Raw genomic sequence first — 21,741 nt, forward strand, 5'->3', positions numbered from 1 at the left:
TGCCTTCATTGATCAAGGCATATGAGCATTTGAATAGAGGTGGACTATTTAAACTACTGGAGAAAATTGGCTACTCGCAGAAGCTGTTCAATGTAATCTCCTCTTTCCATGACAACATGATGGGTAAGGTCAGCTGAGATGGAGTAACATTGGAAACTTTGAGTTCCACAGCAGGGTCAAACAATGTTGTGTTCTGATGTAAACACTCTTTGGTGTATTACTCTCTTTGCTGCTGTCATATGCCTTCAGGTCATCTACTGAGGGTGTCTACATACATGCCAGAATTGACAGGAAGCTGTTCAACCTTGCTCGCCTGAGATCCAAGACAAAGGTGTGCCAAGTCCTCTTCAGAGAGTTACTCTACGCTGATGATGCCGCATTTGCATTCCACACTGAGCAACACATTCAGCAGCAAACAGACAGATTCTCTTATGCCTGTAAAGGATTTGGTTTGATCATCAACATCAGGAAGACAAATATCATGGACCAGGATATTGCAATACTGCCATCTATCATCATTGACAATGTGACACTGGAGGTTGTTAATAGCTTCACATAGCACAGGCTCCACAATCACCAGCAATCTGTCAAATGATGCTGAAATCAACACACATATTTTAAAAGCTATGGTTGTTGTGTCCAAGCTGAGTAAGAGAGTGTGGAACAACAGCAACTTAATGAGAACACCAAACTGCGAGTTTACCAAACCTGCATCCTCAGTGCACTCCACAGGGGGCAGAGATTTAAAGTTACTTGCAAAAGAAGCAAGTGTGACTTGAGAAAAACATTTTCACATGAGTGGTTCAGGTCTGGAATGCACTATCTGGAAGTGTGGTGGAAGCAGGTTCAATCAAGGCATTCAAGAGGACATGCGACGATTATTTGAATAGAAACAATGTGCAAGGGTAAGTGGAAAAGGCAGGGCAATGGCATTAGGTCATAATGCACATTTGGAGAGCTGCTGCAGACATGATGGACCGAATGGCCTCCTTCCATGCCATTAAGATTCTGTGATTTTGTGATTCTAAGTGGTGAGACCTGGACAAAAATGCTAGGCAGGAGAAGGGGCTGGACAGTTTCAACCTTTGCTGACTCAGACATGTTATCTTCATCATTTGGCAGAACAGGGTCACCAACTCAGAGGTCCAGAAGCATGTTAATTCCAACAACATACACTCATTGCTAAGCCATCAATATCTGCCCTGACTTAGCCACATTCATTAGATGGACGATGACTGTATACCCAAAGACCTTCTGTATGATGAATAGGCTGCTGGTCACCACCTCCTTGGCATTCAAATCTCTGATGCAAGGACACCTTCAAGCAAGATATGCTGGTGGTGGACATTGACATTGACAACTGGGAGACAGTTGCTGATGGCCATGACCTCTGGAGGCAGACTGTTTGGAAGGGCTTTGGAAGAGGAGAGCAGAAACAAAAAGCTCAGATGGGTGAGAAGAGGGCCCAGGAAAACAGAACCCAGTGAGTTGTGCCTCTCACCCTCTCAGCCCACTGTCTTGTTTAGGAGCAAATGCAGCAGATGCTGCTATGTTAAATTGGGGCTCCTGAGCCACACCAGCTGATGCTTACCATAGAGTTGACCATCATGGCACAAACTATCATCTTACAAATTGCCTTAAATAAGCACTTCAAGGAGTTAGTTCTTGATCCCATCTCTTTGGGTGCGAAATATTTCTCCTCCACACCTTTAATTCTTCTACCTTTAATCCTTCTTTAAATCTATGCCTCCTGGTTAGTGACCTCTCTGCTGAGTGAACTATGTCCTTCCTATCCATTCTATCTAGGCCCTTCACAATTTTGTACACCCCAATTAAATCTCCCCTCAGCCTCTTCCATTCCAAAGAAAACAGCCCCAGCCTATCAGACCTTTCATCATAGCTAAATTTCTCCAACCCTGGCAATATCCTTGGGAATCTCCTCTGTACCAATCCAGTGTGATCATAATCTTCTTGTAATGTGGTGACCAGAACTGTATACAATACTCCAGCTAGGGCCTAACTAATGTTTTATACAGTTCTAGCATGACCTCACCACTCTTAAATTCTATGCCTTGGCTAATAAAGCACATATTACATTTGCCTTATTGACCTTTCCTGTTACCTTCGGGGATCTGTGGATATGCAATCCAAGGTCCTTCTGTACCTCTGCGCTTCTCAAAATCCTACCATTTATTGTGTATTCCTTTGCCTTGTTTGACCTCCCCAGTGCATCACCTCACACTCCTTTGAATTTAATTCCATTTGTTATTTTACTGCCCATCTGGCCAGCCCACTCATATCTTCCTGCAGTCTACCATTCTCTTCTTCACTAGCAAACACACAGCCAATGTTTATATCATCTGAAAATGTTTTAATCCTGCCCCCTATATTTAAGTGTAAATTCCCTCAGCAAAAAGTGGCCCTGTGCTGCTCTTATACTTTGGTTACTAAAATGTTCCAGGAAATTCCAGGCTTTCGGGTGATTTCACTCCAAATGTTTTTAATATGTACGCTATTCAGCTCAAAAACCATTTTCAAATATATTATGGCCTTAAGCAGTAAATAATTGTTATATACTACAGCATAGTAAATAAAAAAATGCGAGTGTTGATTTTAATATGAGCATAGGAATTACAATAGTCAGTCTGAAGAGAACCTGTTATTTTGCAAAATATGACAATTGGTTTCCTTTTCTCAAGAGGGTTGTGTTCTAGCATTGGGCTAAAATGCAACTCAAACAGATGGGATGGTTTTGTTCTGTGTTTGGCAGCCATGAAGAATCCTAAATGAAACATATGGGGATAGTCTCAATTTAGTTCCCAATGGACATTATTCCACAGTACAAAATAAACTGAAGCATCAAGCAAATCTCATCAGAAAGGACCATTATTACATTTAAAGATAGGTGTTCAGAACTCATGAATATTGTCACAAGAGTAATGAATACCAGTCTTAAATAATTCCTTTGTACTCAATTCTAATTAAGACATTTATCTGATGGAAGAATTTTTCGTAACCCAATAGATATCCCTTCCTAACATTCAAATGAAAGGTTGTTGATCAGATATAGACCAGGATGAACTTCTTGAGCTAAGCATGATGTTGATGTGGGAAGTACTCCACTCTTTAAAAAAAAATCCCTTACAGACTGAACGCTGGGAAATTGGCTCAAGTCAGGGAAAAATTCACCTTCATGTTGGATAATGATATAATTGAGTCAAGGCAGTTGGAGTTCACCCTTCTGTGTCTGAAATTGGAAATGGTTGATAAGAAGAAAGCAGCTTCCAAGAAACGAGCCAAGAAAGCCTTAACAAAACCATCAGCAAATGGTAGCAAGAAGCGGCGAAGGTCAAAGAAGCAGTTACTCCATCTACATCTACAAAGCGATGAAGCAGGTTCACCCTGACACTGGCATCTCCTCCAAGGCCATCAGCATCATGAACTCGTTCATGAACTATATTTTCGAGAGCATCGCAGGTGAGGCTTCCCATCTGGCCAATTACAACAAGCGCAGCACCATCAGCTCCCTGGAGATCCAGACCGCTGTGCGCCTACTGCTGCCCGGGGAACTGGCCAAGCACGCCATGTTGGAAGGGACAAAGGTGGTGACCAAGTACACCAGTTCCAAGTAAAACTCCACAATGGACTGAAAAACAAGTTCTATCGAATCCTGACAGAACTCAAAGGACAGAATTTTCCGTGCTCTCTGGCATTGGCCGTCATCGTGGGCGTGAACAAACAATATGGCAGGAAGGCCAAAATTCAGTTACATGATATCATGAAACCAGCTTGCAATCGTCCACTCTACCCGTCAATGGCAGGCTGCATTTCCCACTGCCACACATCAAGAACTTAATTGTAATACATCTGCAAATCATTATAAACCCAGCTTGCCGGAATCATACCCCACGCTGGATCATCGGGCATGTTAGCTTGATTGCACGCCAACATGTTTCACCACTGAACATAAGCAATATGCATCTGGTGAGATGAACTTCACTCAGGGCTTTGAGGCTTGTTTGCCTATCTTGCTTCAGGCAGCATTCGCGATCATCAGTGCTAGGCTTCACTGGCAGCACTACATCACTTTTAGGTCTCTATTTATGAGACCAGCCGTAAAGCGGGAGTGACTTTTCAACAGGTGCAGAGCTGTGACTTGCTTGGGAAGGGGAGGAATGGCCTCAAGCAAGGAAAGAGACTGCAGGGCCAAGGCAAAGGCATTACTGCAGAAGCAGGGTATCCCAAGGTTCGTGTGGTGACACATGTTAATTTGTGCAAGTGGCCTCAAGGGAATGAGGGCTGAGGAGGCAGTTTTCAGAGAAGAGTCCAGATGGAAATGTGAGGGTATGTGTAAGAGAGTGGTTGGTGGTGTCTCTTGAGCTGGCAGTGAGTGAGATGCCAGTGAATATGTGATGGCCTTGTGAGTGTGTGAGTTTAGAGTGATGACATGTCCTGGCAGCACAGATGAGATCATTCATCCTCTTTCTGCACTGGATGGTGAACCTCTTCTGTGCAGCATTGGCATTGACCACCTCTGCCACCACCTCCCAAGCCAGAGTGATGACACTGATGGGCCTCCTGTGGCCAGAGCAGGGTTAGAGGAAATTGCGGCAGGCTCCAACCATACCTAGAAGGCATCAGGGATGTGTCACTGAATAGGGGGGCTGCAGTCTTCTTGCCTTTCAGGCCCATGTCTTCTATGTAGCAGTCCTGGGCTGGAAACACAGAGTTGTGCACGCGGCTGCACTTTAAATGTGGCGCCTGGCATGAGGAAGCGATGAAGTGATGGCGGACGGCTGAATCGGAGGCCGTCTGCAAACAAAACAGTGTGTTTCCTGGGAGTGCATGAATAACTAGGTGCGACTGGGATAATATGGTGCAAAAATCCACCATTGCGGTCAACGGGTAAGATGATCTTTTTCCTGCCTGCTACCGCACTTAGTGCAAATCTGGGACAATTTTGCCCAAAGATTGTGCATTATCGTAAAATGAATGCAGTGAACAAAAATTGATTCTTAGCGCATAGCACGAATTGAAGATTGCATCTATAGAATTGGAAACTCAGTGGGTAGAATTTTGCCCTTGGTGGGCGTGCTGGCCACACCGACTTGGCGGCGGGTGGACAGCCAACCCTCGCCACCAAAACGGGACCCGCCATTTTGAGTGGGCGGGCCAATTAAGGCTCGCCCAGCAGCCTCCCCGACAAGAAGCGCTATGCGCTTCCTGTGGGGGGGGGGGGGGGGGGGGGGGGGGGGGGGATTCCCCATCTGTCAAGGTGCGCTGTTTCACACATGCGTGCGAAAGAACGCACTGCTCCCTGAGGCAAATTGCTGTCTCAGGGAGATTAGTGACAGTGCATCAAACTTTAAAAATAGAAAATGATTAACATGTCCCCCTCATGTGACAATGTCATGCGAGATGGGACATATTAATAAAAAGGGCATAAACATTATTACACTTTTAAAAAACAGACATGAAACCTCATCCCGCCATTGGATGAGGTTTCATGTATTATCAGAAGCCCACTGGGGCTCCTGGCCTGCCAGCCAGTCTTAAGGTTGGACGGGCAGGTCTTTAGTTATCTTAATTAGCCTGTCACTTGCCTCAATTGGCCATTGACAGGTCGGCAGGCGGACAGCTGATTTCGCTGTCCTCCCACCTTCCTAAAAATTTAAAGGTTCCTCCCAACATCATCCCACGTCATTTTCCCATCGGCAAGTGGGCCCTGCCCCCAAATCGCTGACGGGAAAATTCTGCTGCATGTTTATCAGCAAGAGTGGTCTATTAAAAGAGTATTGGCAAGTGCCATTAACAGATGAAGCCAAAGAAATCTCTGCTCTTGTGACATCAGATGGCCTATATCAATATAAAATGACACCTTTCAGAATGGAGAATGCACTAGTCACATTTCAAAGGCTATCAAATCAAGTTATTAATGGACCATCAATCTGTGTTGTCTATATCCATAATTTATTGATCTACTGCAACAATTGGGAAAACTATGTGAAACACCTCAGCAAATTATTTAGGAGATAACAAAAGGCTGACTTACTGAGAAATTTGGCAAAAAGTGAATTTGCCAAAGCCAAGTTCACTTATTTGGGACATGTCATGGGGCAAGAATGAATGTTGCCCAGAGAAGCATAAGTTCAAGCGATTTTGTGTTTTCCTATTTCTAAAATCAAACGAAACATACTGCGGTTCCTCAGAACACAGGACATTTGTCCCAAATTTCAGCACAATAGCCATTCCATTAATAAACTTATTGAAGACGAAAATCAAATATAATTGGACAGAGTCTTGTCAAACTGCCTTCGTGGGATTAAAGGGTGTCTTAATAAATAAGCCTGTGTTGGCACTCCAAATTTCAACAAACCATTCAAGATAACAATTGATGCCAGTGATGTGGGCACAGGAACTGTATTGTTACAAGATGATGATGCTAACATAGAATGTCCAGTCATTTATTTTTCAAGAAAACTTAATCCTTGTCAATGAAAGAGCTCCACGGTTGAAAAGCAAGCATTAAGTCATGTTTTGGCTCTTCAACACTTTGAAATATATGATTCTGGAAATGCTGGAGAGACTGTGGTCTACACAAGCCATAATCCACTCTTGTTTTTAGAGAAATTCTGGAGCAAGAATTTCCATTTATTTTGCTGGCATCTGAGGCTGCAACCTTGAAAATTGTTCATGTTGCAGGAAGAAACAAGGTAATGACAGGTGCTTTATCCAGAGTTGACTATTCGCTTAAATAATTCATAACTGCATAAAGGAAACTTATAAACTTTATCTATATACCAAAAGTTTTGGACATAATCTCAAAATCTGTCTAAACGCGATTATCTTTTGATCAAGGAACTGGGATTGCAAGATGTTAGATATTTGAATCTTGATTGAACTATGCTGAGGTGATTATTGTATGTATTGCATGTAATAAGATAGTTGTCAAAGGGTTTCTAATGTTAAATTGTATAGTATTTTAAAGGGTTATGGAAAAATCCTTATCTGCAGTAAGGTTTTTTTTGTAAGAGGACATGTGATGGCCTATTTGCTTTTGGGGAATAACCCTATGGTTGGGATTTTTGGGGCCCATCGTGGTGGGACCCGCTGCAGGAGATTTGGAGGCCCAGCCAGAAGTCCATTAACTTTTGGCAGGACTGGACAACCCTGGCAGCGGCTGGCGCTGGAAAATCCCACCCTATGTTTTATGTTGGGTTGATGGTACATTTAAGAATTAGGTTTCTCTGAAATATTTCTTATAAGAAGCAGCTTGCATCCAGTAAATGATCATGTGACCAAGTTGCATGGGAGATAAACAATAGAAAAAAGGGTTAACCAAAAGTTAATTATAGTGGTCAATAGTTCCTGATGTTACGACTGCAGCCAATATTTTTTGCTGAGCAAGCCAAATCACAGGGGGATACTTGTCTTACTGACCCTAACTTTTTTTCGTATTTTGACAACGAGAGGAAAACTACTAATCCCAGAAGCATAGAATCCTAGGCCATAATATTACGCTCGTTGGGTAGGCATGCGTTCGACCCGAATAAGCATAAAATGACGTTAGGCAAGTGTCCCAACATCATTGTGCATTCATGCGATAATTCGATTAGCAGGTGTCAACAGCGCATTCACTGACAATTAAAAGGCTTATTGCCTGGATGAGTGCAGCTTCCACAACACTCAAGGAACTTGACACCATCCAGAACAAAGCAGCCCACTTGATTAGCGCCATAGCCACAAACATTCACTCCCTCCACCACCGATGCACACTAGCAGCAATGTGTACCATCTACAAGATGCACTGCAGGAATTCACCAAAGCTCCTTCGACAGCACCTTCCAAACCCATGACCACTACCATCTAGAAGAACAAGGGCAGCAGACACATGGGAACACCACCACCTAGAATTTCCCCTCCAAGTCACTCACCAACCTGACTTGGAAATATATCACTGTTCCTTCACTGTTGCTGCACGAAAATCCTTAAACTCCCTTTCTAAACAGCACTGTGGGTGTATCTACACCACATGGACTGCAGCGGTTGAAGAAGGCAGCTCACCACCACCTTCCCAAGGGCAACTAGGGATGGGCAATAAAATGCTGGCCCAGCCAGTGAAGCCCACATCCTGTGAATGTTAAAAAAAGGCCACTAAAGTCCCAATTAAATGTTGTTTTTCACTGCCCATCGAACCTTGCAGTTGGCGGGCAGGTGAAAAGGCCAAGTGGCCTCTACATTTTTTAGGAAACCTCATCCATAGGAGGGATGAGGTGTCCAACAGCAATTAAATACAAAATAAAACTTTTAACATTTTATTAAGAACATGTCCCTGTTCATTTGACAGAGTAACATGAGGGGACATTTTTTGTTTCCATTTTATAGTTTTTTTTTTCAATTTTTATATCTTCTTATATCTTATATGGAGCAGCCTCAGGGAGCTTTTCCTGCATGCACCTGTGTGCATGTGCGAATTCGCGTGCTTGCCCTCCTCTGCCCCCGCCCCCGACACAGGCAACAAAATAAGTGACAGACATTCATTGTCTCATTCCTCAGGCCAATGCCTTGACCAGGGTCAAGCTGCCAGGTTTAAATTTCAAACAATGCTTGGCAGTTACATGTCAGTCACCATCAGTAGTACATTCTCCATGGCAACACCACTTGCCAACCAAACAGCACTCTCTTCATATACAGTATAAATTGTTGTTTTCCTCCATATAATTGGTATTCTTGTGAGTGTCCTGATGAATGCAAGACGAAAAGCTTAGACATGTCTCTTTTTTCAGCAATAAACATCTTTCCTTAAATATCCTTTTCCCCCTTGATCTTAGGATCCATTGTCCTAAACACTTCTTTGAACTCAATTTTTCTGAAATATAAAGATCTTTCATGTCTTCCTATTGCCTCCACTTAGGGGTAAAATAAAATTTAATAACATTCCCTAGTTTATCTATGAAACCTTTGTAAGATGTAAAAATCCCTCATGACTTTTAAACTCCACTTTGAAAGTTAACAGCTGAAAATTCAAGTTCAACTTATAATGCAAATTTCAAACTCAACCTGCTTACTTGTACATTCAACTTCACAATAACCTCTCATTACAAATGCATGCATTTAGTAATTTACCTTTCATCTCTGCTCTCACAGACAAGCTGTCTTCACTAACCTTCCCCCAGTTTAATCATGCACACATGCACACACACATAGCCTTCTTTACAGAATACCACCAAATTCCCAAAAATTAACATCCATCTTCATAGTAGGTGCGATTCTGTGTTCAAGCTGTTTAGGTTTAGTTTTTGAACAAGCTGGCTAGAGGGAAAATTTCCTTCAAGCAGGATTCAGTTCAAATTCTGTGTGTTGGCTCAAAGTATTTCAAAAACCTGGATAACTGAAGAAGTCTATTCACAGTGAGTTGGACTTCTGGGATAGCCAAGCTGAGAAGAGAGGGAGAAAAAGTGAGAGAGTGAATACAAAGATACAAGACTCCAGATTTAGCTAACGTTAGAATGAGGAGAGTTCTGACCTGAGCTGATTACACTTAAAATCTTAGCGACACCTGTGTTGAACAAGGAGTTTACGACCGTGGGATGGTTGGAGAAGATTTGAAGGGAAAACCTTGCCAGATGTAAGGGAAAGGCCAAGGAAATCTCAACCCAAATTTTTGAAGCAGCTATCAGACCAAATGATTAATCTTCCAATTTTTGTTAACTATCTGTCTTGAGTTTTTTGGGGGGTAAGTTAAATGGGTGTAGAAGGAAATTTGAGTTAAGAAGTTTAGTTTAAAGAATAAATAACCCTGTTCATTTTTGTGTATCTTTACCACAGCTGACTAGTTAAGATACAGCATAGTTATTAGTATTCATGTTCTTTGATTTTTGTGTAGTAAAATTCTTTTGTTTTAAACTGCGAATGTTGTGTCTTCATTCTTTTAGTAAATACCTGAGTTTTTTTATACCTGAGTTTTTGAATTCTAAAAAAAAAAGTTAATTGTCTCATAACACTGTCCACAGTAAACTGTGTGCAATGAACTCAATGTAGCAGACAGGTTTCTCACTTGAAACAGAAAACTTTATTACTTTTAAAAGCTACATGCTTGAACCAGGTCCACAACTAGAGAGCTCTGTCCCTCGGATTACCAACACTTAGGGCTCATTCGTCAGTACAAATACATGGACGCCAAAGGCAGTAGGGAAGGTTATACCTACAATCATGACATTTCCTCCGCCTTTAGTTTTTTTACATTTCCTGTTTACAAAGATTGCTTTAATCCACAACATATACATATATACACAGGTCATGTGATTAAAGATTAAGTAGCTGAGGTGGTTTCCTAATTCGGTTAGAGCGGTGTAGCTCTACCACCTGAGATTCGCCCACTGGATCAACATGATGAGGAGCTGCAGCATCAGGTACATCCTTAGAAAGTGGCAGTTCAGGATTAGACAATTCAACAGAGACATCAGGTATGTCTATTCTAGGTCGATCTGTCACCTCAGGTATTAAAGGCTCGACATCAAGTACAGGTGGAATAGCTGGTTGTTGGAATGTCTCTCTACTCTTTAGATGATCCACGTGCTTTTGAACAACACAGTCTTCCACTTCCACTCGGAATGACGAGGGTCCAGTTTCAGAGGCAATTAAACCAGGAACAAAACAAGGTCCACTTCCAAAATTCCGCATGAAAACTGTTTCTCCCACAGTAAATCTTTGAGCTTTGCTATGATTACCATGATGCAATTTTTTGACCACTCTGATTCTTCTCTACCTTCCCCTCTAAGTTTGGAAACACTTGACTTAACCTTGTACTTAGGCGGTGTTCCATCAACAATTTAGACGGCATTGAAACCATAGTTGCTTCAGGAGTAGTATGATAATTGGGGAGAAAAGGTGAAAGTTGAATTCCTAGATAACCTCTTCACTCCTGATTTGAAAGTTTGCATTGTTCTTTCAGCTAATCCATTTGATGAGGGATGATATAGTGTTGTTTTAACATGCCTGATTCCATTTAGACTTATGAATCTCCAAAATCCTGTACTGGTGGACAGTACCATTATCCAAAACAATGATTTCCAGTAGGCCATGTATACTAAAACATTGGCACAGTTTTTCAATAGTTGCACACGATGTTGGTGACCTAACTTCATACACATCCATCCACTTAGCAAATTAATGATCAATAAAAACACAGAACCTAAAAATGGACCTACATAATCTATATGTAGTCTAACCCAGGGTCAACCAGGCCGCTCCCATGATTGCAGTGGAGCTAAAATGGGCAACTTCTGTTGTTGCTGACACTGGACACAGTGCTTGACCATGCTTTCAATGTCACTGTCTATGCCTGGCCACCTGTTTTGCGCAGGCATTTTCATCTTTGATATGCCTGGATGCACACTGTAGAGCTCTGTCAGGAGTGGTTCTCTTCCTTGTGAAGGGACGATGGCTCTTGATTCCCACAAGATTCCATCTTGACAACTTAACTCTGGTTTATGGGCAGAGAATGGTCTCATCTCCTCAAACACTGGTGAATCTGACAATCCTTGCAATACCAGGTCTCGGATATTTGACAAAATTTGACCCCTGTTTGTCCAATTCCTTATTTGCTTCTCATGCACAGGTGAAGTGTCCAAGAAATTCAGCACAAGTACAACTTCTTGTGGCACTAGAGAATGTACAATGCCTAACAGGAGATGACTGAGTGCATCCGCATTTGCAATTGCAAGCCAGCACAGTGCATAAAGGTGTATTCTTACGCCGATAAATTCAAAGCCCAACATTGAATTCTTGCTGAGGCTATTGGCAGAATGGCTTTATCCTTGCTAAATAAACCCACAATGGTGAAATGTCATCCATACAGATAGTGGTAGAATTTCATCACTCCAAATACTATTGATAAACCTTCCTTTTCAAGTTGCAAATAACCCTTCTCGGCTGCAGAGAGGCCTATGGAAACATAGCCGATTGGCCTTTTGGAACCTTCTTCCATCCTGTGTGACAACACCATTCCCACACTGGAGGGAGATGTATCACTAGTTAATATTAATCCTTTTGATGGATCATAATATACTAGTAGACATGATGAGTGTAATAGCTTCTTAACTTTCAAGAAGGATTCTTCTTGTTGTGAATTCCGTGACCAACAGTGATCCTTTTGCAATAATAAGTGGAAAGGTGCTAACACTGTTGACAAGTTTGGCAAAAAGCGGCAGTAAGAATTAATCATTCCCAAAAAAGGCTTGAGTTCAATGACACTAGAAGGAGAGGGTGCCTCTTTGATTGCCCTAACTTTCTCCTCTATTGCATGCAATCCCTACACGTCCACTCAGTGACCCAAGTAAGTGACTTCAGTTGCTTGGAAAGTATACTGCTCTTTCTTCAATCGTGCATCAGCTTCCAAAAATCTTAAAGCCTCTTCTAATTTAGCCAAATGTCTGGCTTCCAATGACTCTGTGATCAGGATATCATCCAGGTACACTACAACTCAGGGAGATCCTTGCAATAGGCTTTCCATGGTCCCTTGGAAGATTGCACATATGGATAATACATCAAAGGGTAGGTGTGTATATTGGTACAGGCTCTTTTATGTGTTGATTGTTACATACCCTCTAGACATGCTGTCGAGCTCTAGCCATTGGTATGTTTGGCTCATCCCCTGTTTGGTGTGGGATTTGCCTCCAGCTAGCTTTGCGAAAAAATCTTCTATCAATGGGATAGGATATTTATCTAGTTTGGCTGCTTTGTTCACAGTCAATTTATGGTCCCCACAGATGCAAATAGTTTGATCTGGTTTCATCACAGAAACTATAGGCACTGCCCAATTGGAAAATTGGGCTGGCTGGATCTTGCCTAGCTTCTCTAAGTGGCACAATTCTGCTGTCTCGATTTCTCTCTGCATTGCTTTATTACGTGACTTTCTTATGGCAGAAATGGCATTCTACCTCCTTGAATCTGCAGGTATCTGATACGTAGTTACCTCCACGTCTTTAACAGATTTAATTTGGAGTCGCTTCTAAAATTCTCCACTGGGCCTTTTCATTTTTTGAGCAGCAGAGACTGTCTCAGCTTCATTGCTGTCTTGCTGGTTTTTGCGCCTCATCCTGCAGTAGGTTCCCACCCCAACTGAAGAACAGCGCCATGTTGCCTAACTTTTACTTGTTTGTTTAGATACGTGAAAAGTAGCTACTGAACAGAGGCATAGGGGTCAGCTGATGAACTTTTAACAAAAGAATAAAACGTTTATTCAACAAGAAAAGATGAACTATATTATAATACTCCTTCACCCACAACTATACCTTCACAGATGTATAGCGATTTATAATGATAACACATCACAAAAGCTATCTGATACTCTAATGTACACATTAAATACGCAGTCCATGTAAATCTATGCAACCTGTGGTAGTGCTCTGAAATCAATTGACAGATGCTACCTCAACTAGATGCTGTGGGTCTCTCCTCAACTCCCCCCAGACGCTTGTCACACCACGAACCAACCAGTCTCACTGAATTCCGTCCTTCACACAAAGGTTTCAAATCTCCACTCTCCAAGACCTCGCCTTGGAATCTTCTCAGAAACCGATACTTTCTCTCAGACACCTTCCGCAAGGGTTCACCGCCAGGGTTTCAAACTCTCCTTCTTATATTCCTCTTCCCTGGGTCATCACATGCATTCAAGCTGCCTTCCACACACACTCTCTCTGACATGGCCATCAACAGTACACCACTGCTTCAAGTGCCCATAGCAGAGTTATAGACCTGCAGTTGTCTCTTTGGACCTTCTTGCCTCTTGCAAGCTGTTCTCGCTTTAATTTTGCTTTCTGTAGTTTTAGTCTCTTTAACTTTGAAGCTTGGAGCCTTCTTCTCTGCCCCTCACTCTTAACTTCACTTAACAGGAATTTCTCTTCTTCCACTCCCCTGGATTTTTGGGGTTTTTCTTTCGATTGGGACTGGCTATCTGTTCTCTTTGTTCCAGTCTCTCCTGGCAGCAACTTTCAGAACGAACTGCGCTCAAACAGCTTCCAAAAAAATTTTTTTTCTATTCATTCATGGGATGTGGGCATCACTAGCTAGGCCAGCATTTATTGCCCATCCCTAATTGCCCTTGTTCAGAGGGCATTTAAGAGTCAACCACATTGCTGTAGGTCTGGAGTCACATGTAGGCCAGACCAGGTAAGGACGGCAGATTTCCTTCCCTAAATCAAGTGACAGTGCCACCGTAGTGAACCAGATGGGTTTGCCAAACTCAATCACACCCCTCAGGTCTGGCAGCATCGGCGGAGAAGAAAAGAGTTGACGTTTTGAGTCCTCATGACCCTTCGACAGAACCCTACCTCTGTGTCATCAGAACATTTGGATATGTGGCTTTCTATACCATAATCTAATTCATTACAAAATACGATAAATATTTGAGGCCCCAACACAGATCCTTTTGGGACACCATGAGTCACATCCTGCCAATTAGAATTCATGCCTTTTATCCCTCTCCTCTGACTCCTACTGCTCAGCCAATTTCCTAGCCAGGTCAATAATTTGCCTTCAAATTAATGGACTTTAACTTTAGCAACAGACTCTATAAGGGACAGAACAGTTCTGTCGAAGGGTCATGAGGACTCGAAACGTCAACTCTTTTCTTCTCCACCGATGCTGCCAGACCTGCTGAGTTTTTCCAGGTAATTCTGTTTTTGTTTTGGATTTCCAGCATCCGCAGTTTTTTTGTTTTTATCAATCACACCCCTGTCCTCCTAGAGTGAAAATCATGCTGGGGTGAGCGGTGTTTCCATGGAGGCAGGCCTGCCAAGCCGTGGGATTTCCCGACTCAAGCTTCCTACTTTGATGGTAAAAATCCAGCCTTTTCTACTTCAGTTGCCTTAACTATAATCTTCCCAAATTCTCTTCATTCCGAAACAATTCTTTTAGATTGGAAAATTTCAAATGTCACTCCATTGTTTAAGAAAAGTGAGAGATGAAAACTGAGGAATTATAGGCCAGTTAGCCAAACATCTGTTGGCAGAAAATCACTAGAGTCTATACAATAATTAAGGATGGAGTGACTGAGCACCTTGGAAATTTTCAGCTGATCAGAATGGTCCAGCATGGATTTGTGAAGGGTAGGTCATGCCTGAAAATTTGGTTTGAAATTTTCAAAGAATTGACTAAGGTCATGGACCAGGAAATGTCTGTTGACCCTATTTTTACGAACCTTCAGAGGGCATTTGATAAAAGTCCCTTATAGAGGCTGTTGCTAAAGTTAAAGTCCATTAATTTGAAGGCAAATTATTGACCTGGCTAGGAAATTGGCTGAGCAGTAGGAGTCAGAAGAGAGGGATAAAAGGCATGAATTCTAATTGGCAGGATGTGACTCATGGTGTCTCAAAAGGATCTGTGTTGGGGCCTCAAATATTGATCGTATTTTGTAATGAATTAGATTATGGTATAGAAAGCCACATATCCAAATGTTCTGATGACACAGAGGTAGACAGCATTGTAACCAGTGTAGATGGAATCATAAAATTGCAATGAGATGAATTGGCAAAATTTTGACAAATGGATTTCATATCATGGCACAATGGTAATGTCACTGGGTTCATAGTCCAGTGGCCCAGGCTAATGCTTTGGGGGCATGGGTTCAAATCTCTCTGGGGTAGCTAGTGGAATTAAATTTAATTAATAAATCTGGAATTATAAAGTTGGTCTCAGTATTGGTGAGCATGACAGTTATCATCAATTGTTGTAAAAGCCCATCCTGTTCACTAATGTCCTTTAGGGAAGGAAATCTGCCATCCTTACCCAGTCTGGCCCACATGTGATTCCAGACCCACAGCAATATGGTTGCTGTTCTCTGAAATGACTTAGCAAGTCAATCAAGGACAGCAACAGATGCTGGCTCAGTGACACCCGCCTCCCATAAATGAATGAAGAAGAAAGTGTATTTGAGTGAACAAATGGCCTATGTCAATGTTCCTAAGTAAAAGTATGAAACTGATTTTCGTACTTCTCCTTAATCTTACAAAATAAAAATTCTGGAAGGAAAGTAATCCCTCTACATAGCTTTCTGCTTTCAAATGAAAGTAATTGAGTGAGAGAAGAGTTAGATTTGGTGGGCTTAGTTTACGCCTTGAGGTGGCAATGTAGAATTATCACTGACACTAAAGTTGATACAAGCACTAGATGTAATTGTATAAAACACAAGGTAAGTTCACTCAGCACTACTTTTCACAGAGTGAATCCCTATGACTTCTGAAAATTGAATGCAAATTTGCAGCTACTGGCACAATAATTATATTTTTTTATTATTTAGGCTAGTGTTCCATGAGCGTTTTCTGGTCAGCCATATTGCAGAAGGCAACAGCAAACCACTGCAGTACTTTGCTAAGAATAATCATGGACCAATCCAATGGAAGTCCATGGTTGTCAATGCCCTTTTAGGGCACGGTACCTGAAGGAGCAGGAGTGTTCCATGACTGAGAATGTTGTATACATTCTCAACTCTGAGATAAAACTAACAATATGGCCCAAGAAATTGCAGGAAAAATAGTAGTAAGCTCATGGTAATACCAGTATTAGTACCTAAAAATAGCAGCAATTTGTGACAAGAAGAACTTAGGCCATGAGTTGCAAATCAATGCAGATTGCTGAATGATTTGTTTCAGCCTTGCAAAAATGTCTAATAGGTCCCAGTTATATGTATGAAAAAAAACATTATTTCTATCTCCCTACAGGACTTATTGAAATATGTAATCCATTTGCAGCAGCTCTGCAGTTGACTTATAAGTGTTATTGGGAGACATATTAGACCCACAGATGAAAAATGCGATCAGCAGTCAGCCTTTCGGGGACAATGACGACAAAGGAAGGTTCAGATCTTCAGGATTTTTTCTCTGATTCAATGAGAACAAATAGGAGAAATGATTTATAGCCAAATACCACATAACTGAGATGTATTTTCTAGCTGTCTACAGGAGGCCAATGGTAAACTTTTTCATGCATGGAGAACACATAGCCGCAGTGAAGAACTCATCTGACAATCTGTCTTCAGTATGCATTTGATTCCTTTAATATGGTCTAATGTCTCCTTTGTTTTAATATTTGGCTTGCATGTGAAGTTGGAATTTGGAAGTGATTATAGACTTCTTTAGTATCTCTGTTGACTTCATTCCTGATCACCATCACATTTCTGAAGAGATTTGTCCTCAGCTGACCCGACTAGGCAAAGTGGTTTGAGTTTTGTGTGGTTTTTTTTTTCGGTTTGAAGGGGAGGTGGCCTTGGTGTGTTTAGTGAGGTTCCTGCAAACTTCATCTTCTATCTGCTGTCAGACCCCAAACTTGACACCTAGTGTGCCCACATGCTTCCAACCGTGTAACAAATTATAATCTGAGGATGACTTACAATAAGGAGCCTTGGGGATAAATCAGAGCAAAGCAAATAATTAGCTTTAACTGTGTTAGTCTAGTATCTCCATCACAACAGAAAACAACTGCTGCAAATCTGCCTTATTTTGCATGAAAACAATTATCTTTTATTGTTAATGTATCATTTAATGCAAAATTAATGTGCATGTAATGAAAAAGTAAATACTATATTATCTTCATTCCTCTTCTACCAAATGATACAAGGTTAGCATAGAACCAAGAAAAATGTTAAGCAAGATTTATTATAATAAGACTTGCTATTATGCAGCCCAGATGTAGTGCTTTCAAATTCCACTGATGCAGATGAATCAGTAATCATTTGTATAGCCATATGAGATGAAAATCAAAATACCAAACCAGTATTTTTATCTCTTAAACATAATAATGGACAAAAAGTCCTGTTGGATCTTGTGACCTTCGTGCTAATGTTCTGATGAACAATCTGAGCAAAATTCATCAAATGTTCCCTTCAATGCATTCCTGCCATCAAAAAATAAAACAAATTTTCATTGGCATTACATCAGTTAAATGATACCATATACCCTATGTCACTGTCCTTTTATTAACTTTACGCACCTCACACCACAACCAGAGAAACCAGCACTGAAGAGAGTAACATATCTTATTAGCCAGCACTTGTATTGAATAATGGGCCTGGAGCAACGGAATTAGTGGAGTGATGGACTTGAGACAGATAGTATAAGAGAGAGCAATGAGCCTGAAACTTGCTGCTCAGAGTGATTAGATCATGTTCAGAAAATATTCTTGCAGAGTAAGATATATTTATATTTTTTCAAATCCTATTTAACTGAAAAATACTAAGAATATTGAGATAAATATAGAAGGTTGCCTAGACATGACAACTTTGCAATTTAAATTAAAATTGTGTGTTGTGGTTTACTTTCACATGAGCTACCTGTTACAATAGAACATACATAAGAAATAGGAACAGGAATAGACCATTTGGCCCCTTGAGCCTGCTCCGCCATTCAATAAGATCATGGCTGATCTTCTTGCGTTTCGATTTCCATATTCCCATCTAACCCCGATAACCTTCGATTCACTTGCCTAGCAATAATCTATCTACTTCTGCCTTAAAAATATTCAATGATTCTGCCTCCACCACCTTCTGAGGCAGAGAGTTCCAAAGTCGCACTGCCCTCAGACAGAAAAAAATTCTCTTCATCCCTGTCCTAAAAGGGTGACCCCTAATTTTAAAACAGTGCCCCCTAGTTCTGGACTCACCCACAAGAGGAAACATCCTTTCGACGTCCACCTTGTCAAGGCCGTTCAGGGTCTTGTATACTTAATCAAATCACCCTCACTCTTCTAAACTCCAGCGGAAACAAGCCCAGTCTGTCCAACCTTTCTTCATAAGACAAACCACTCATTCCAGGTATCAATCTAATAAACCTCCTTTGAACCACCTCCAATGCATTTACATCCTTCCTTAAATAAGGAGACCAAATCTGACACAACATTCGAGGTGTGGTCTCACCAATGCCCTGTATAACTGAAGCATAACATCCTTACTTTTATTTTAAATCCCTCTCGTAATTAAGGTTAGCATTCCATTTGCCTTTTTTCTTACTTGCTGTACCTGCATACTAACTTTTTGTGACTCATTTACTAGAACACCTAGACCAGGATTTTTACCCTGTCGGGCGGACACAGCAGGCAGGCCCCAACATCAATTTCACATTGACTGGCCAAGTAATGGCTGCTGGGGTGGGGGGGAGGAAGGGAGGGCGAGCGCGGAAGTTTGCACATGTGCTTGTGTGCGCCGAGTAAAAGCTCCATAAGGCACAGAGCTGCCTCAGGGAGCTGAAGATTTAAAAACTCAAAAATAAAAAACTTAACAATGTTAAAAACATGCCCCATCATGTGACTGTCACGTGAGCAGGGACATGCTATAAATGAAATTTAAAATCTTTTATTGCATTTTTAATTGCACTTGGAAACCTCATCCTGCCCGTGGATGAGCTTTCCTATAAAATCCAAAAGCCTTTCGCCCACCCCACACCCATAAGTTGTAAAGTTATAACTTTAATAGGTCTGTTAATTGTCAGCGGGCCCACTGCTGACTTCCGCGCGTGCCTGCCGACGGAAACATTGTGCGAGTGCGCAATGAAGGCAGGACGCTCGGTCGATGTCATTGTGCATCATTTTACGCTTGAGCCGGTCAGGCACGTGCACCCACCCACCCCCCCTGCACCCCACCCCCACCAGCCCCCCCCCCCACCCCATCCCCGCACAGCACAATTTCAGCCCCAAGATCCCTCTGCATCTCAGAATTATGCAGCTGTTCTCCATTTAAATAATGCTTTGCTTTTTTATTCTCCCTGCCAAAAGTGACCAACTCCACATTTTCCTACATTAAACTCTATTTGCCAGATCTTTGCCCACTCATTCAACCTATCTATATCCATCTGCAACCTCCTCATGTCCTCTTCACAACGTACTTTCCCGCTTATCGTTGTGTCATGTGTAAATTTAGCTACCATGTCTTCACTCCCCTCATCTAAGTCATTGATGTAAATCTTAAAAAGTTGAGGCCCCAGCACAGACCCCTGTGGGACTCCACTTATCACATCCTGCCAATCTGAAAAAGACTCATTTATGCATACTCTCTGCTTTCTGCCAGCCAGCCAATCTTCCACCCTAATGCTAATATGTTACCCCCTACAGCATGCACTTTTATTTTCCATAATAATCTTTGATGTGGCACCTCATCAAATACCCTCTGAAATCCAAGCACAGTACATCTACAGACTCCCCTTTATCCACCCCACATGTTACTCCTTCAAAAAACTCCAATACAATCACACACAAAAAAGAACTCTCTCCTCATCCATGTAGGCTAGTGTTCGGTCAATAAATGTCTGTTCTCCTCCATCTCTCAAATTAATTTCTACTAATTACTCCAATAGTGCCTACTTTACACAGACAAGTGTCAGAAATTAACTACAAGACTGTTCTACTACTAACCAAGAGGGTTCAATTTGCACATTATTTTTCACTGTTATATTACCTATTGAAAATGCTTGTCCAAGATAGATACTGAAAAAGGAGAAATGCTTGAAATTATCTAGGGAAAATTGAGAAATCACTGAGTGTAAAGTTATGGGCTAAAACATGTATCATAATGCGTACAGATCTCAGGACCACCTGAGGCAATGTAGAATATAATGTTCTATTAACTTTAAATATTGCACACAGCTTAGGTTAAAGTATACAATGCATGTATTTAATCAAGTTCACAAATGGAAATTATTTGTAATTTGAAGCTTTATTCAGCAACCAAGAAACAAATTCTTAAAGAGATAATTAACAGCAAAATGTAATGTTTTAGCAGCAACTTATCTACAATTGCAACTTTAACATTGTTTGCACACCAGAACATTTCTGTTTATTTAATTTATTTAGCAAATTACGCCTTCTATAAACATTAATTATTCATATGATTAGCAAATTATATGACTGCCGCTTCCTTTATTAATTATTAAGACTGGTCAGCTAATCAGCATCTACTTCATCAATATTTATCTAATGCAATATTTTGCACACTTTAAAATGGTGCTGCTTGTTTATTAGAATCTGCCATAATGTTTTTGTTGCTTTTGAAGATCTGTATTGATGTGTGTCCCTAACATAACATTTACAAGCATTACATATAATTTGCATGTATGAGATTTATAATATTGTAGATGGCGACAGAAAATGACACAAGTATTTAAAAATTTTGTTGTGCCGCTAAAAGATGCCTAACACTGACAACTTCAACAAAATATAGCAGCAAAACACAAATCTGTGAGAATTGCTGTTATTGCTAACCCTTTAATGGTCAAATGGGGAGAAAATGACTAAAAGATTTTCGCATGATTCTGTCACAACACATGCTTTTCAAATTCACTGTGAAATAAAGTGGAACAGCCGAGTAGAGGATGGGAAATCTGACATGTACTCCTTTCATGAGATCCCTGCCAAATTCAAAGATTGTGATTTACCTTAAATCAAATGTTAAAATGATTTAAATAAAGCACAGCATGTTTTCTCCTCTGCTAAGGATTGGACCATACTGTGCACTTTGTATGAAGTGGGTGTCGAGTGAAGCTTTGTAAGGGCTGATGCTTTGGGGAGGCAAATGAGTTCTTGGTTTTTTTTAAATTTCAGTTTTACAGAAGCCTTTAGAGCTAGCCCTTCCCTTAAAAACGATTCTTATTTTTTGTGGCTTTTTGTTTCGGAATTCTTTAAAAGAGTAAATTGATATGTTTATGTTGAAACAAAACGTGTGGAGATTCGCAAGTGATTGAAGTTTTGCACATAATT

At 41.1% G+C, this 21,741-nt stretch overlaps 1 pseudogene; it reads left to right on the plus strand.

The window, feature by feature from the left end:
* The first annotated feature begins 3,259 nt into the window (after window positions 1-3,259).
* LOC121278825 lies at window positions 3,260-3,632 on the plus strand (annotated as a pseudogene).
* The last annotated feature ends 18,109 nt before the right edge of the window (window positions 3,633-21,741 follow it).

The sequence above is a fragment of the Carcharodon carcharias genome, chromosome 6, assembly GCF_017639515.1.
Source record: "Carcharodon carcharias isolate sCarCar2 chromosome 6, sCarCar2.pri, whole genome shotgun sequence".
Taxonomy (NCBI): Eukaryota; Metazoa; Chordata; class Chondrichthyes; order Lamniformes; family Lamnidae; genus Carcharodon; species Carcharodon carcharias.